Genomic DNA, 17,403 nt, shown 5'->3' on the forward strand with positions numbered 1-17,403 from the left:
GGAGGAATGGTCGGTGCGCGAGGATGTTTCCCAAATATACGTATCTCCCTCCTCGATGTTAATCCGGTAGGAGAAATATTTTACATTTTTTTATTTATCATTTCTCAACCCGCGAGGATACGCACCGACGACGCGGTCTCCGACGACGCCCACTATGGACGCAGAAGACGCACCTCTCGTGGGATTTCTTCAAGCCCTCGGCATCGCCGGACATGTCGCAATAACCAGGTGGGACGTAAGGATTTTTCGCAATACTTGAAGGATGTACGCGCGAGGTAACGAAGGAAGTACGCGTAAGAGAAGAAGAAGAGACTAGAGAAGAATAAGATGTCCCACCTAAGCGCATAAAAATCGAAGAGAGACGAGCTTCGAAGTTGGCCAAGCCTTAAAGCGTCCCCAAAGGGTCATTCTATATACATGAAAACCTGAAAATGTTCATAAAACTTATACATATAGAATGACTCTTTCATAACACCTTTAAGGTGAAGTGAAATGAAGTGAATATAAAAACGAAAGTCGGCAACGTAGGCATTTAGAAAAATCTTCTTTATCGACGTCGATCGAGTTCCTCGACGTGTTTCACTTCGTCTTAAGTAATCGAGGTTTCGGTGAATACCGTAAAAAGTGCATAAAGCACAGTCAGCGCTGACGAGTGGAGGGAAGGAGAGAAAAAATGACTTTCGGTGCCTTTCTCGCCTTTTTCGGAAGCGAAGGAAAGCGGGGCCGTCGTCTCTCGGGAGTAAATGATACACTGTCATTTGGAGCAGTTAAATTTACATCCTTCCGACGGTAATTGGGGGGGAAATCGGGCTTTTTAAATAGGGGAATGCAGGGAGGACGACGAGACGCGTTTCCCCCGTTGCCGAAACGCAGGTTCGTCGCTCCTTTTTCCCCGCTCATAATACGGGGAGCTAATCGGCGCGTTTCGACGCAACGCGGGACTTTCGCCGCGGCTCCGCGTTTTCACGTGTATTCCGCGTAAATCTCTCTCCTTTTCTCTCTTTCTCTCTCTCCCTCGGAAGCAAAGATACGCCTCGAGATTGCCCGCAACCTTGGAGTACCGACTCGATTTCTCCGGCTACCGCGAGAAACGGCCTTTCATACCCGGTGCATGCAAATTAATCGCATAGCCGGACGACACGACCCGTCTCGCGTTTTCCGCAACGAGTCACGGAATTATCCGCACCCGACCAGATTTCGGCTACTCCGAAACCGACCACTCGAATCCCATTGTCCGAGGTCAAGACGAAGCCTCCGCTCCTTCCTCCCAAGTTGCACGAAATTCCACCGAATTGCAGAAAATTGCAATGAAATTGCATCCCGCGCCGAACTCGAATTTATTCCCTTCGCCTCTTAACGCGCGCGACCCACATTTCCAGCCGAGCATTCCGCGCGCATTCCCCCGCGTATCGGGACGCATCGAAACGCACGCGGTATATCTCCCGTTACGGTTCTTCCGCGGTCCGCCGCTCGGAATGCGAAATGCAAAAACGATACGCTTCCCTTTCGATTCCCACACCGAGCGGCTCGATCCCGTCGCCGATTTTTCGCGTCCGCTTCCGACGTCGTTTCCGCCGGCGGCCGATCGGTTCCGGTGCCGCTTTCTCCGCATCGGTCGTTCGCTCCGTGCATCGGTTTCGACGTCGATTCGAAATCCCCCGCTTATTTGGAGAAGCAGAAACGATTGTTTTCGTTTTCTCGAATTTTCGTACTTTAGCATTTTCACATTTTCGCATTTTCGCATTTTCGCATTTTCGCATTTTCACATTTTCGCATTTTCACATTTTCACATTTTCGCATTTTCACATTTTCGCATTTTCGCATTTTCGCATTTTCGCATTTTCACATTTTCGAATTTTCACATTTTCACATTTTCGCATTTTCGTTATTTCGCTTTTTCTTTTTTTTTTCATTTTTCCGGAGAATCAGGCAATAAAGATGGTCCCTATCTTCCACTCGTACGTTCCATATCCGTTCTCCACTTTCATCCGACTCTCCCGATCTCCTCTTCCTCCCTGCATCCCGTCCCCGCCCAATGTCCACTTTACATGAAAGCGGCCAAACTTTCGCCGGTGTCGACGGCCTTAAGACGCGTTCTCGTCCAATCGCGGAGAACCGTCGACGCCTCGGGACGTCGATTGTTCATCGTAAGAGATACCGGGCGCGTGCAAAGAAGAATGGAAAAAAAAAACGGAAAAATACCGCCAACTTCCTAAATCACTGTTGGAAATACCTAGGACGCGTTTTAAGAGGAGACAAAAGGGGTAGAAAGGGGGAAAAAAAAGGAAATACGATTCGACTTTTAAAGCACCACCGATCACCGGGCAACGTTGCGCAACCTCGGAGCCAATTAGAATTCTTCCTCGGCGTGGAATCGCCGTGGAATCGGTAATGGCCATTAAAAAGTCGTTACGTTCCTCCTTATACCACGCGAGATACAATGGATTACTCCCAGGGACGATAACAACCCAAATCATCTAATTCTCTCCCTCTCCCTCTTCGCTACGTGACGATCGGCGACCGCCTAATGGCGGAAGTCAAACGAGTCGTCTAATATTTCTCGATGAACGTCCTCGGGCGACGATAACCGAACACGGTGGAATTTACCAATCGACCTTTTTTCGCCATTTTTAACATGACGCGAAATCGAGATCCCTCGGGGGGAAAGAGAAAATTCACCGAACCGAAGAAAGATTTCGTCGATTCAAAGAGTGAGTCCTTTGACCGAAGCTTCCTTCGGGATTCCGACAATTAATTAAAGTGTAATAACTATTCTTAGTGTTAACGAAGATATATCTTCGGTACCGATAAAAGATAACATTACACCGGTTCGATGAATTCGTTTGATTTTCTCTTTTTTTTTTTCCTTTTTCTTTTACAGTGCAGTGCCACCTGCCAGGATGGATTCCTCTTCCCTTTTTTTCCTTCACACCTGGCAGGAAAGCGTCGTTAGAATTTCCGTCACACCGCGGTGAGCGCCGCTCGATCGTCACTCGGCGTGGATCATCGATCCATCGATCGTCTCCCTCGCCGGAAGTCGAGGGGGAGAGTACCTCGTCCCCTCGAATTTCGCGGATTCTCCCCGCCGGCCTTCCGGAATCGGGATAGAAAGCGGAAACCGAGGGACGCCGCGCGGGGATACCACTTACCCAGCTTCCGGAGAGATTTCTTCCGTCGTCCCGCGACGCGTTTATTCCGCGGTACGGCGTCTTTGGGATTTTACGACGACTCCGATCCGACCGATCGAGGAAACGGTTCCCGAGCCGCCCGGGGCGTGCGGTAGAAAGTGCCGAGCCGCGCCGGAAGTGCCGCAGCCGTTTCGACACGCTGCGGGATTTCGACACCAGGTCTTTTTTCCGTCCAAGGAATTCATTCCGGGCGCGTCTTTTCGCCTACTTCCGGCCTCCAAGTGTCTTTTCCGAATTCTAATCTCGACCGATCCACCGCGACGCGTTTTCCGCTACCCTCCGCCTGCCGTTCGCAGGACGATCCGCGTGCGTAGACTAATTGCGGATTTCCTCCGTTGCCAATCCATTCTTTCCCAACATCCGCCATGTAACCGACTCGCTATCGCTGCGAATTAATACTCCACCCTGGGGAATCGGAGCGATTTCGATTCCCACCGAATCGCAGCCGGCATTTCCCATTTTCCGAATTTCCCCGAATTTGCCCAGTTAACTCGCAACATATCGCATTTATTTGTCCAATTTAGGCTAATCATCGCAGGTAATGACTAGGTCAGAGTTTCTTAATATCCCATCAAGGAATCCAAGATGGAAGGATTTAATCCCCGGGAACTGATTCACGATCGACTCGGTATGCGCTTTGAGTCATGCGGTGATTACAATTATGCTTATCGCGACAATTGCCCCCGTGAGTAATGCCGTTGTGCCTCTTTTCAGCATCGAAAGACGTCTTTCGGTCGTTCCAAGACAATCGACGACCGACGAGACGTTTTACACTAAGAAAAAAAAAAAAAAAAAATAAGAAGAACAAGCTATTGTTGGCTAAATGAAATATGCATAGCGGCACCAAAATCCTGCGGCCAAACAAGTCCGAAAGGAAATGTTACTCGAGTTAATGAAATTCATTTAAAGCGACCTCAATTGTCCTCGAGGAAATAATAAAATAATGTCGCAATTATATACGATTTCTTGATATATATTGTACGAAAACGATAAGTGGAGTATGCCATTTGGTGCGATACCCAATATAATTCTACCCATCTGTCGATATAAAAACCAACGTCGTCAACGTAGGCATTTAGAAAGATCTTCTTTATCGACGTCGATCAAGTTCCTCGACGAGTTTCACTTCACCTTAAGTCGTGCCGGAACATGCCCAGGAGATCGACCAGGAAAAAAAGATCGCAAACTCGGAATTTCTTACGAGAAAAAAGAAAATTAAAAATAAATAAATAAATAAATCCAGGCAGTTCGAGGTTCCTCTCGACGTTATTTCGAAAGATCCTTTCCGCCGCGATGCGGTATACCGCACTAATCACCTGTGCGGCGAGCAGAGCCAAAGGTATCGACCCTCAAGAGAGCACTCTAGAGAATCGCGTGATTTCGGTCCGCACGGTGCGAAGAGGATCCCCGTTGAAGGATCGCGGTGTCCCTGAATTTCGCCGAGTCCTGCCTAAAAAAAATATTCCCCTGGGAAGGATAGGTCCCTCGTAAAGTCGACCAATAGCGTAACGGATATAGCCGTCAGACCGGATCCACCGGGACGCGTCGCACCTGGAAGCCTAAAGAGCCTAAAAACTGCGAAAATAATATATAGATCCCCGACAAGGACGATCGTCCTTCCTCCTATATCAGACACCTCTCTCCCCGGAATCGACCTAATTAAGGTGAAATTAAAGGGTTACTCCATACACACCAAAACATTAATACAACTTTTCTCCAAAGTGGGTGCGCCGAATCATTTGAAACGTTAACACCTGAAATTTAATTTTTCCAAGCATTTTTTTTTTATTTACTCTAGACTAAAACCAGGATCGTATTTTTTTTTTTTCATGTGAAGAATGAAATTTTACGAAAATCGTGTTCTTCCTTAGGGCCTCCATAATCACGCGTTGAAGTTTCTAATAATTCGGTGCGCACAGTTTGGAGAAAAGTTTTATCAATATCTTGACCTTTCGATATATAGAATCGCCCTTTCATATCACCTTAAGTAGTGCCGGAATTTCTCCACCGACAGGCTGATGGCGAAATTCCGTCCCTACTTAATCTCGAATGGCAGGCGCGGTTTCGATCATTCGATGCTCGAGTCGATCGCACATTCGAGGCAGACATCGGGATTCTACTTTCACGGTAGATTATACTGATAACACGAACGAAGCTGTAGAGTGAGAGAAAAAAATACTATCGAGCCATAGGAATATTTTCTTAATTAAACAAATAATCATTTCACTCGAATAAACTCAGAATTGTCACAATTCCAAGGAAGTCTTTCATGGAATTTGTTCGAGTTCACTGGATTTAAATCATCGAATTAATATAGTATCCCTTTGGTATTACTTGAAGAAATATTCCTTGGGTTCAACGACACTTTTTCCCTTTCAGAGCGTATACCGATTAACCGTGAGATAGGGAAACTCTGGCATGGGCTGCAAATCCGTTTAGGTATAAATCCACCTGCGATTAAGTCGCACGTAAGGTAGAGAGAAGATAGGTTAGGTTAGGTTAGGTTAGATTAGGTTAGGGCAGGACTCCCGGCACGCGACGGTTATTTCGCGAATACATGGCCGGCTCTAAAATAGATCCTCGATAATATTACCGAGAATTTCAAGATATTCGATGACCCTTTCCGCCATCCCGACGGGATTCGATGGATCGATTCGATCGATACGGAGACCGAATTTCAAGTCAGGCCCGATTTCGCTCGACCCGATTAAACCCGACCTTGTTTCTCGCACGAGTCCCATATAAATCTCGCATATGTACTCCAGATAACACGGGTCTTGTCAATCGACCGCGCGATGGACAAATAAGAGCACTAGCTCCGCTCAGCCAGCCTCCATAAAAAAATAAGGTACACGTGTGTAAGTTCACTCGAGTATACATATACCACGAGACAAGAGCGACGTAAATGTTGCTCGGCTGATACGTAACCCTTCAGTGCAATTGATCTCGAGATCGGCAGAATAGAACGTGGATTTGACACCAATCGCTCCGCTGGAAACAATGCAGAATGAAAACCAGTCGAAAGAGTGGATAAACGTCGAGAAAGATCCGGCAATATGTGCTATGAGTAAAAGAAGGATTAACGCGTTTAAAAGCGCTCAAGTCTGACCGAGAGCCGCCCTTTAATCTACCTCTTCCCCCACCTCGCAACTTCGCGCTTGAGTATCTCCCACAGTTATTGCATAAACCGCTCGGAAATTGTCAGAATCTGTAGAAAAAAGGTGAATCTTTTTGTTACGTACAGCAGTGGCAGTGGAAGATCTTCCGCGAGGTTGTAAATCGGGTTTTCGGCGTCATAACCTCTTCCGAATGGCGTCAGTCAGCGTTTATGCGCGCACGTTTATCGAACCACAACGCGTAGCGGAGAAGAATGCGTTTTCCTGCTCTTCCAAGTCGCAACGTTCTCCGGAGGGACCGCGGCGGTTTCACCTGCGGCCAATCAGAGCCGACGTCCCGGAGAGCAAGGACCCGACGCGATTGATAGTCGCGCGCCAACTGACCGTTGTTCGCGCAACTGTCGTGGGTACCTGCCCGACCCCGACTCGTCTTCGGCCGACTTCGGCCGCCCTCGGGTCCCCTCGGCTCCGCGACGCGCGGCGTTGCCAAGCCTCCGCGTACCTGCGCACTCGCTGCACCTGTATCTCCCAGGACGTCGCGGAGTAAACACCGCCGAGAAGAAACGCTATTTCCGAGGGAGACACCAAATATCCGTTTCCTCTCTTCGACATTACTGGGGGGCGAATCGAAAGGTCGATTTTCCACCCGTTAAGAATTTACGGCCCGATAAACCCTGGAGTTTCTTCGAGTCGTCCCGATGCCGATGACCATTACGAAACGCCCGTTAATATCAGCTCTACCCAAAACCTCAAAAGAAACACTGCGACTTCGAAAATTCAAACTACGCAGAGAATGTCAGGGAGTGATTTGTAAATTGCAAATTAAAATTCCAGCTCTGTAACAGAAGTTTAATAAATGCGTTGAGCAAGACCTTTGCCGTGCCGTTTTCCGTTTCCCTTTATGCAACCTCCGTCGACGCGTAGCCTCTACTTAACGGGAGATGAAAAGACGAAATACTTTTCCCGACATGTACAACTTCGGATTTTATGGCCGTTTAAGCCATCATTTTGGCAGGCCATTCCTTTACTGCGGACCGGGCAATCGACGGTTGCTCGTGTCATTACGGAACGTAACTGCGCCATTTTTTTCCCTTCTTTCCCCCGGCATTAAAGCACGCTAAAAATGCGGCGCTTGTTGCTAAACAACAAGACGAGACGTAATCCCTGTATCAGAAAGAAAGCACAATTTACGTCACGTTTCTTTTTTGCCCGTCCATGCCGACTCGAACGAGCTCTAATATATGGTCTCTATTGCAGAGGTGAGTTATGATGTTTTGCCATCCGCCGGTTATTTATTACGATATCTACCGGCTGACATTTTATTCCAAGGTGATAAGGAAGACCCTGATAAGGTAGTAAAGTCGAAACCCGGACGCGATTCCGCGAGATGAACCCGAAGGGAAAAAAATATGGAACCCCGGAACGAAGTAACAAAGAACCAAGATGTCGCTTGTTAGGACGCATTAAAAAATGCAACCTTCTGTACGAATTTTATTTTTTATTCTTTCGACGGTTTTATTACACCCTTTTAAATAATGGATCTAACGATCGGATGCTGAATTAAATCCAGGGGACATTTGCACACTGACGGAGAGATTTGTAGTCCTCCTGTGCAAGTAGGTGAATACCTTTCTACAGGGTGGCGCAAACGCGCTAAATTCCAGAGATAGGAATGCATCGGGTCATTGACAATGTCTAACTAACGGTGATCAGCTCTTAGAGACTTGGAAAGCAATTCTCGTAACGACCTTGTCGGAGTTTTTTTTTTCCATAAATGCGCCGACGCTTTGAAAAAAAAAAAAACAAAAAAAAGAAGCGTTTCCCAAAATTCGACTCGTACCCCGAGACGAAAAAGACGTCACCGAACCAAAGAAATATTTTCTTAACACAAAGAATCATTATTCGAATAAACCGGAATTAATTGAGTGCGACGGGATTGTGACGACCGATTTGCGTTCATTCGAGTCACTTTGAATTATCGAAATATTCCTTCGGTTCACTGGATTCTTTTTTCTTTTTTTTTTTTCTTAGTGCACTCTTGATATTAACCGATGGACCAATGGAGAGAAATATTCTTTCCCCTTTTTGACGCTTCTCACGGTCTCGGCGAACGAAAGAGAAACTCGGTAACCTGAGCGGAGAAACACATGGCCGGCGAGTGGGTGTCACTCTTCGCCCGGCGAATGACCTCTTCTGATCGAATTGACCCCCAAGATACGGGGAATTAAAATGGAAGGTTATGCCGGGGATGTCCTACGACAAAGACACAGAGATTCCGCCATTTTCCCTCCCCGCGATCACATGGCACTTTCCTTTTTTTTTCTTTTTTTATCTATATTCATTTCATTTCCTCTTAATAAGCCAGCTAATCGAATTCCCACTTGACGTCGTAAATAATCCCGTGGGACCTATCGCCTTACGACCAGCGGAGAAACTGCAGAAAGACAAATGACGGCTTTAATCCTTTACGTTTAAAGGGTTATCACTTCGATTACGGGTTTACGATCGCAGCCATTCGGCCGTGAGGAATGGCAGTATCACAATTACAATGCCATCGATTCATTGGACGCGGAAGACCGCCTTGGGAAATAATGCCTCGTTGTCTTGCGAAAAGATAAGAATTAACTACCGAGGGGAAAAAGGTCCCCCTAACGTATATTAATTTCCCCTTGTCAAAAGCCATGCGTCCAAATGTCCCCGCGCACGAGGCCTCTTCTACCTCTTCAACCTGCGCGCCGCACCAAGTGCATAATGTTGCACTTGTCCGCCTGTTTGCCTTCCCGTCGAGTTTTTCCCTTTACGCTTCTCGAGTTCTTCAGCCCCGCCCCTGCCTACAGTTCTTTTTTTTCTTTTTTCTTCTCCCGTTCCGACTTATCGTGATTAATCGCGCGACGTAGGAAGATTAATTAACAATCGACTGCGACCACTCGTAGAAGAATATCCCCGCTGAGGTATTTACCTAGCGCGACCGGCGATAAACTTGGAAATTATTTATCCACAAGCGTTAACCACCATTCTCTACTATTTACATCCCGGAAAGGAACTAACTTTCCAGGGATATTTCTACAATTAAACCCTTCCAGAGCCTTTGATAATTGTATATTGACCGATATTATGAGAGCTCGACGCCATTTTGCTTCTGGTCTGGGCTGAGTTAAAAAATTTTGATAAAATACCAAATTTTAAATATGTCAGGACAATTCTTCAGGAGTGATGTGTCAAAGTTTGGTCTAATACCCTTAGAAAAAAGTGTTGTATTAGAATCGACTGATTTGAGGGGGGTTTCACTTCACCTTAACGTGGAAAATTATGTCAGCTAGAAGGAACGACCGGCGCAAACAAAGAAGACATCTCCGGACCGAGTCTCGCGCCAAGTGCACGGTACCGCCGCAGTACCTCCTCATCATTTATATTTTTCTCGTTGTTTTCCTCGACACGTCAGCATCCACGGTGACTGGGAAACGTTATCTTACCAGTTATCGAACGATTCTACGACGGCTTTGCTCGTTTGTATTTCCGAATCCCGAGTAAACTACGTCACGAAATGAATGCAAGATCGGTAGCGATCGAGAGGAATGCCGGGTCTCTTTGTTCCTCCCCGGCGTGTCTTTAGCTCGTGCCATTGAAAATAAACACCATTATTATTAATCCATAAATATTAATGCTCCGAGGGATCGGTAATAACCACTTCGTTCTTGCCCCCGGTTTTTCCTTCCCAGCTCGCCGCGAACTCTGCTCCCCGTGAGGATGCAGAATCTTAGGTGGTATCGCGTGTTCTGCCCGTAACTCTGGACCCGACATTGTTTCTTATCACGGGTAGAGCCATTTCGGAAATGTTATCGGTATCATCTTGCCGAGTCCACAAACGAGCGACCTGCTAAATATCCCCAGGCCGGCTTCTGATGACGCGTCGCCGGGCAGCTCCTAAAAATATCATTCGGAGAAAATGCCAACTACCGAGGCGCCATAATTAATAATTAATGATCCCACCGATACCAGCCGAGCGGGCTCGAGTTCCAAGAGCGCGGCTTCGGGTTGGTATCGGCACAGGATACTCGGCTGCATATTTATTTCCCCTTAATGCGCATCGCGAACGAAACATGGCCGCGGCTCCATTGCATGCTAAGTCCTCCGTGTATGCGTCGATTCCCCTGGAATGCGCAACTCGCATTTGAATTACAGAAGAATGGGATCTATCGGTACGTGAATTCCCTCGAATCGGTTCTTATAAGTGCTGCACGAGGCCGAAGTCACGTTTCGGATGCACCGTTCATTCGCGGTAAAGAAATGCACACCCTGAGGGAGAGAGAAAAAAAAAAGAAAAAAAATTAAACGAACCGATGAAATTTATATATATATTTTTTTTATACACGAGTCTACGTTCTCTGGCGAGAAAACGCAAAAAAAATAAAAGGGAAGAAAAAAAAAACATCACGATCGAACCTCGACCTGGGATCGATCCGGGTCCCTCGACTCTTGAACGTTTACGGCGACCTTATTACGCGGGCGGGTAAAAAAGTCCCTCGCATTAAAAATATTCCGTAGTAAACCGCGAATATGACCGATCATCGTGCGTTATCACCGATCGCACGCTACTCGATAGATCTAAAAAAAGACGCGAGGCGCATGACAACCATTAACTGACACGTCAGTTTTTTTTCTCGGGATTAAAACTGTAATAGAAAAAGGTTAACGCCTAACGATTATGTCGACTGTCTCCTGCATTATGCCGGCCCTCTGCAGGTGGACGTGCCAGTTTTTAATAAACGGGGGATCTGCAATTACGCGGGTTAATTCTCCCGAGGTGTGCCGGCTCGTGCAATTCGGTCACGTATCTCGGGATTAAGGCGACGATCGCGTAAACGCCGATTAATCGGGACCGACAGATGTAACATACGTGACGCGCGTTATCGTCACGTAACGAGCCATTGCGCGTATTTTCACCGAAAACACTTCTGGCCGTACAATTTCCGCGACATTAGACGCACCTGCGGGCGAAAAATATATTTCTCTCGTCAGGAGTTGACATTAGTCGACGATGAAAAAAACAAAAAAAAAAAGAGAAAAAGAGATAGAGAGAAAAAAAATGCAAACCCGTCCCCGAGAGTCGCGTTAATTAACTCTAGGAAGTGTCAAAGAGGTGCGTCGGTATCACCATATACCGTTATCACCGAGAATCCTCAAAGAGAGAGGCCCACAACATTATTTTCCTCTCTCTTTTGAGAATCCCCTCGCCAGTCTTCCAGGCGAATAAGTGCTCCCCTTAACGACGTAGCGTCAATTAATTAACCCCGAGGTGGATGTCGAATACCAAGATGGCGGAGAGGATTCCCAGGAGGAATGCCACCAGGAATCTCGGTTTTGGGAGGGAGCGGATTAATCCCGGGTCTCGAATTTCGAGGTTAGGAACGGGAACCCGTCGTGGAATCGAAGGGAACTCGTTCCTAAACCGACCTCTCCGAATCCGTTCTCTCCGTCCCCGTCTAATTCCACTCTGGACGTGACCGGCGAAGGACATTCGCGAATTTAAACTTTTAAAGGCCGAGGCTCGACCACTCACCGTCCCTCTAGTATTTAATTAATTAGTCGAACTGCCTCCAGGATTTCCCCTGGAGTATCAACAGCTGTTTTTTTTTTCTTTCCCCTCCAAAGTGGCCGTATCTTCTTTTTATTTTTTATCTCCTACACCGGTCCAGCTGTTGGAGACGTAATGGAGGGCCCGCTATAACCGATTACCTACGGTTAAACGCCGATGTAAACCTACCAGAGTAGCCTTCGAAACTTTCGACGTTCTTCCCACCTCGTCGGCCTTCACGGTCCACGTCAATTAATTTTACCATAAATTAATGACTGCGAGATTCTCTTTCGGATAGCCGAGCGAAGAGCGAGTTTAACGTTTCCCCGTGGATGTACATATGCCTTAGATGAATTGTTAAGCTTATATGAAAGGGTCATTCTATACGTACAGATCGTCAAAATATTTATAAAACTTATCTCCAAAAATATGGGATGGATAAAGAATTTTTCTTGGAAAAATGAAATTCGACGAGCGTCGGTTTCTTCCTTAGGGCCTCCACAATCACATGCTGAGGTTTCAAATTATTCGGTGCCATCCTGTTTAGAGAAAAGTTTTATAAACGTTTTGACATTTCGGTATATACATGACACTTTCATATCACCTTAATTAATTAAATCATAATAAATAAACATTACATGACTACGACATATACACTCGGCATTTTTGCCGGGGACAACATCTGAAGGTGGTATACTTCGAGATGTCGATTTTCAGTGCCTTCCGAGGTAAGTTTTGTACTTGATGATCCGATACCTCGAAAGGTCGATGAAAACAGAAAAGGTTTCGTTATCCAGACGCCATTGCGGCGTAGGCGTTGGCCTGCAACAACGTAATCGCGGATGTAACGCAACTCTACGCAACGTCTCCTTTAAACACTTTCGAGGAACGGCTCGACCTAAACAATCGAGATGTAGCTCGTTTAGAAAATTGCCTTTCTAGGTACGGCATATCCCTACAAGATAGTCCCACCTTTAGGAAGACCCGAGGAGACCCTCCCGCCATATACACTGGGAGACATCAATGCCCTCCGATCCTGCACAGGCGATGCCGTATCTGCAGGGGAGGCATTCACGTCATTCCGTACATCCACCCTCGAAATAAAATTGTCATCAAACCCGAGAACAATACAACCTTAAGATGATATAAAAGTTTCGATATACATACCCCAAAAAATGAAAATATTGATAAAACTTATCTCCAAACTGGGTGCAGCAAATAATCTAAAACTTTAACACGTGATTATTGGAGGCTCCAAGGAAGAACGCGCCCTCCGTGAAATTATATTTTTCGAAAAATAAAATATATATATCTTCTTTTGGTCCTCGTCCAAGATAAGTACAAGATTATTTTTTTTTTTTTCGGAAAAAAGAAATTTCACGAGCGCTCGTTATTCATCACGTGTTAAAGTTTCAGATAATTCGGTGCACCCAATTTGGGGAAAACGTTTTATGAACAATTTCACGTTTTGTTATGTATATACCATACTTTCATATCATCTTAGATTTACACGCGGCCACGTAAACGACGCCGGCCATTGCTCGGCCTCGCAAACCGAATTACTGCACCACGCAGTCAGTCAATTGCGCCAATTACGTTAATCGCCGGCTCGATTCGTCAGTAGTAACAAGTAATCCCGATCCCAGCGAGGGATTTATCGGATAAATTTCCCCAACGGCCGGCTCGCTGAAAGAAAGTCACCTCGACTCGGCGACCGGCGTCAGGGGCCTCCACCGCGCCGGTCGCGCCCAAACAAACGAAAAAGGAGCCCGACTCGACCCGAGCAAATTGCCGGCCGAAAACGGGTTCGATCTCCACCCACGTAAACTCGACTCCGCCGTGACGCGTCGCAAGAAATCCGGACGTGAACTTTCCCCCTCCGTGTCTGGAATTCCGCATTGGTAAATGTTTATAAATTATTAAAGCTAAATCTATCATTGAGATGTCCAACAGATATTTCATATATTTTCAAGAGAGTTCTACGAGGCACCTTAAAAGATCAGTCGCTTGAGATATTCAACAAAGATGAGGAAAAAATATTTAGAAATTATTCTGCGCTAGTAGGGACCGTTCGCAAGGGCCTCCACGCTGCGCAAGATCCCCGAGGGTCCTCCCTGTAGCGATTATACATTATCCGTCCCATTTAATCGGGATCATCATGCGATATCGAAAAGTGCATACCTTATGATAATTTATTAAAACTAAATCTATCATTAAGATTTCCAAGAAATATTTTACATATCTTCAAGTGAGGTCTATGAGACGTCTTCAAAGATCTGTCGCTGGAGATATTCAGTAAAGATGAGGAGAAAAAAATATTTATAAATTATTCTGCGCTACTAGGGACCGTTCGCAAGGGCCTCCACGCTGCGCAAGATCCTCGAGGGTCCTCCCCGTAGCGATTATACATTATCCGTCCCACGTAATCGGGATAATCGGGAGAATCGAAACGGTGGATGGCCAGGAATCCAACATGGCAGGTGGGAGCCCTAAAACCGGGACGACGCGTGGAGGCCCCCGGGACCCGTCCAGACACTCACCAAGGTCTCCGGCGAGTCGCAGAGGCCGAGGTCCCGGCATTCCCGGTTCCCGTGGATCTTCCCCCATTCCAGGGATAGGGTCACGGGAACCACTGCCACAGGAGTACTTCCCGGAGCCCGGGCCCGACGTCGCGGCGTCAGAGGATGCCGAGGATGCCGGCCGACGTTGGCCAACCGGATGGAGGCGAGATCGTTCACGGTGTTCCTTTCAGCCGAAGCCGAGCTGGCCGCGGTAACATAACTGGACACCGGGTTGGAAGGGGAACCCGAGGGAACCGAGTCGAACGAACCTTGGAAGAGGGGGAGACGACGGTCTGCGGGGTGGGGGAGGGAAGGAGGAGGAAAGAGAGGCGTAGGTGGGACTTCTCGACGGCATACCTGCCGCGTACCTGGTGCGTCGCGACGCCGACTCGAGTGCCTCCTGCCGTGTCAAGGGACACTTCCGACATCGACACCATTGTCGGACCCGAGGACTCCTCCGTAACCCTTGACTGACCTCTAACATAAATCGGACCGCACACTGGAAAAAGGATTCGAGGATTCAAATAATAATTACGCGGCCCTGGTGAACTCGAACCGGTTGGTTCTTGCCCTTTCTTCGGAATTGAAACGACTTGTCCTACCTTAGAGCCGGATAATTGTCCTTTGAATTTAACTCGATATTCCTTTTCAATGAATTATTTCTCTCGGTCCAGGAAAACGGGAGTTTTTGGGTTATGCGCATCATAGGACGTGGTTCGATAGGCACCTTCGAACACCTTCCAGCGACCTCGGGAATTAAAATGGCCGCCGCCATTTTAGGAAGTATGTCGGAATTATGGCCGCCCCTGTAGGAATTAAGGTGAAGTGAAACTCCCTTCAAATAAGTCGATTCGAATACAGCACTTTTTTTAAGGACATTCGACCAAACTGTCCGAAACTTTGACATATCACTCCTGATCATTTAATTGTCCTGACACGTTCAAGATTTGGATTTTTAAAGAAAATTTTTTAACTTGCCGGGCTCTCCTCGAATCGACAGAGCGGCACAGGATTGCATAATTCCGCGTATCGAGGCCGACGGAATCGTGACACCGACGGACGCGACGCGGGATGTGGCCGCACTTTGTACCGCTTCTAACCTTTCCCCGCGGCTACGCCCCGGCGCCGCCGCGAAGAAACCAAGATGGCCGCCGATAGTCGGAAAGGTGGAACGCTCTAGGTAACGATAAATACCTGCAAACGTTATCGACCGTAACTGAAACTAGACGCTGACCATCCTGGCGTGGGGAAACTCGTCGATAAATCCGAAATTACCCACCGAGTTGTCTACTAGATGGCGTTGAATCGTTCTTCGTTGGACGTTACCGACATACTAAACCGTTTAACGGTGTACCAAATCGTTTGATATATCACGTGAAATTTAATTCACTTTATACATATAAAATAAATTGCAAATTTTTTAAGAATCACATTTAACGGACGTCGAGAGACCTTCCTTCGGGCGTCCGCGTCCACGTGGTAAAATTTAAAATCGATTCAATTCATCCAGGACGTGATAAGTGCGATTATTAACGAATATGCGTTTAAATTCGTCGAACATCCTTTGACATTCGCTCCCGCCTGGTATCGAGTCATAAGGTGACGTAGTGAGCGCATCGCACATGAGAGTTTTATTGGAAACGCAACTTTTTATTACAACTAATTAAGTTCCGTTCCGCCTGAGGGCACGGACTACTTAACGCAACGCGTGCCTAGTTCGCACAATCGAATAAATAAGACGCACGTTCTTATGTACACGTGTAAATAAATAAATATACCGGAGGGGGTAGGGGATATAAATAAATAAATAAATAAGTAAGCGCGCGTCGGTTAGCGGGTGTCCTCTCCGACGCCGCCAAATGAATATCCTCGAACCCATGAAAAATCTCGGAATGTCGGCATTGTACGAGGCGTCACAATTATTTAGCACATCTTCTCTCCTATAATCTAACATCGATGTATACGTAGATTTGAGTTTAAAGCATCGATTCTCTCCGAGTTTCGTCGTTGAGCGCACCGAGGAAAATGGCGTCCGAACGTAGGGGCGCTAGCCGAGACCATCCTCAACGGAAACTACATCTTATTAAGGCGTTACAATAACCCGAGGGGAATATCCTTAAACTACGACGTCAATCCATCCTTCATACTCCCCCTGTACCACCGTACTATGAGCGTAAATTAGTTCTACTAATTGAACGGAGAGGTAGACCACTTGGAGCGTCTCGTCGAGACGAGCCGCCATCTTGAATACGAGCAGGTACCTTCGTGACGAATTCGCGAGAGGGAACTTCCACCCTCAACGACTCCCGACACAATTCTAAGACTCTACGGTTTGTACTTTTACACATTTACCGCTGTAACGCACTTAAAGGAATAATATCCAGGCATTAAGGCGACACGAAAGCGGCATCGAAGAAGCTAATCGTTCGTACAATCTTTCTCCGGACGGGGTGTAAACAAATCGTCTTTAAAATCCCACCTCGTGACAACGAAGCTCCTTAAAGTCTCAACATTAAAGCGACTTAAAAAACCCCAACTTCACGAGTATCAGGACCTTTTTTACAGCCTTAACGATCGCGAGGTGAACATTTTTAACGATTTGGGACATCCGATTAGGAGAAAAGCTTCATATACAAGTGCTCTCAGATAGCTTTCGCATCGCCTTAAGGGTGCATTTCGATCGGCAGGAACGAGAGAACGGATTTACATCGCGTCTACAGGGTGTCGGAGTGGTCGCTTGGTTCGAGTTCTTTCGGAATCGATGTCGATAACAAAAGGGCCAAATGGAGTCAGGGGTTCCTTAGCGTTATCAGAAGAAACTCCGGGCTCCATTTCCTCTTCCCATCGCGGCGTACTCCTGAGAGTTATCGAGAAAGGCCCCGTGTTCGCATTCCATTTTCCTCGACAATGTGTACGCATGACTTTCCTTGCACTTGACTCCTTTATTCGTGTCCGTGTATATG

The 17,403-nt window shown here is 46.8% G+C and overlaps 1 protein-coding gene across 2 annotated transcripts in view; it reads right to left on the reverse strand.

The window, feature by feature from the left end:
- The window catches only part of LOC105696918, a 28,008-nt gene extending 13,391 nt beyond the window's left edge, over positions 1–14,617 (reverse strand). Inside the window, exon 1 of one of the 2 annotated variants that reach the window (XM_012419757.2) lies at positions 14,420–14,617. The gene's annotated coding sequence lies outside the window, so the exon portion shown is untranslated. Of the gene's footprint in view, positions 1–6,430; positions 6,707–14,419 lie in introns of those variants that run through there. The other variant, XM_012419756.2, reaches the window with a different exon arrangement.
- Between the last annotated feature and the right edge of the window lie 2,786 nt (positions 14,618–17,403).

Source organism: Orussus abietinus, unplaced genomic scaffold, assembly GCF_000612105.2.
Source record: "Orussus abietinus isolate OABI.00-Male unplaced genomic scaffold, Oabi_2.0 scaffold94, whole genome shotgun sequence".
In the NCBI taxonomy this organism is placed as follows: Eukaryota; Metazoa; Arthropoda; class Insecta; order Hymenoptera; family Orussidae; genus Orussus; species Orussus abietinus.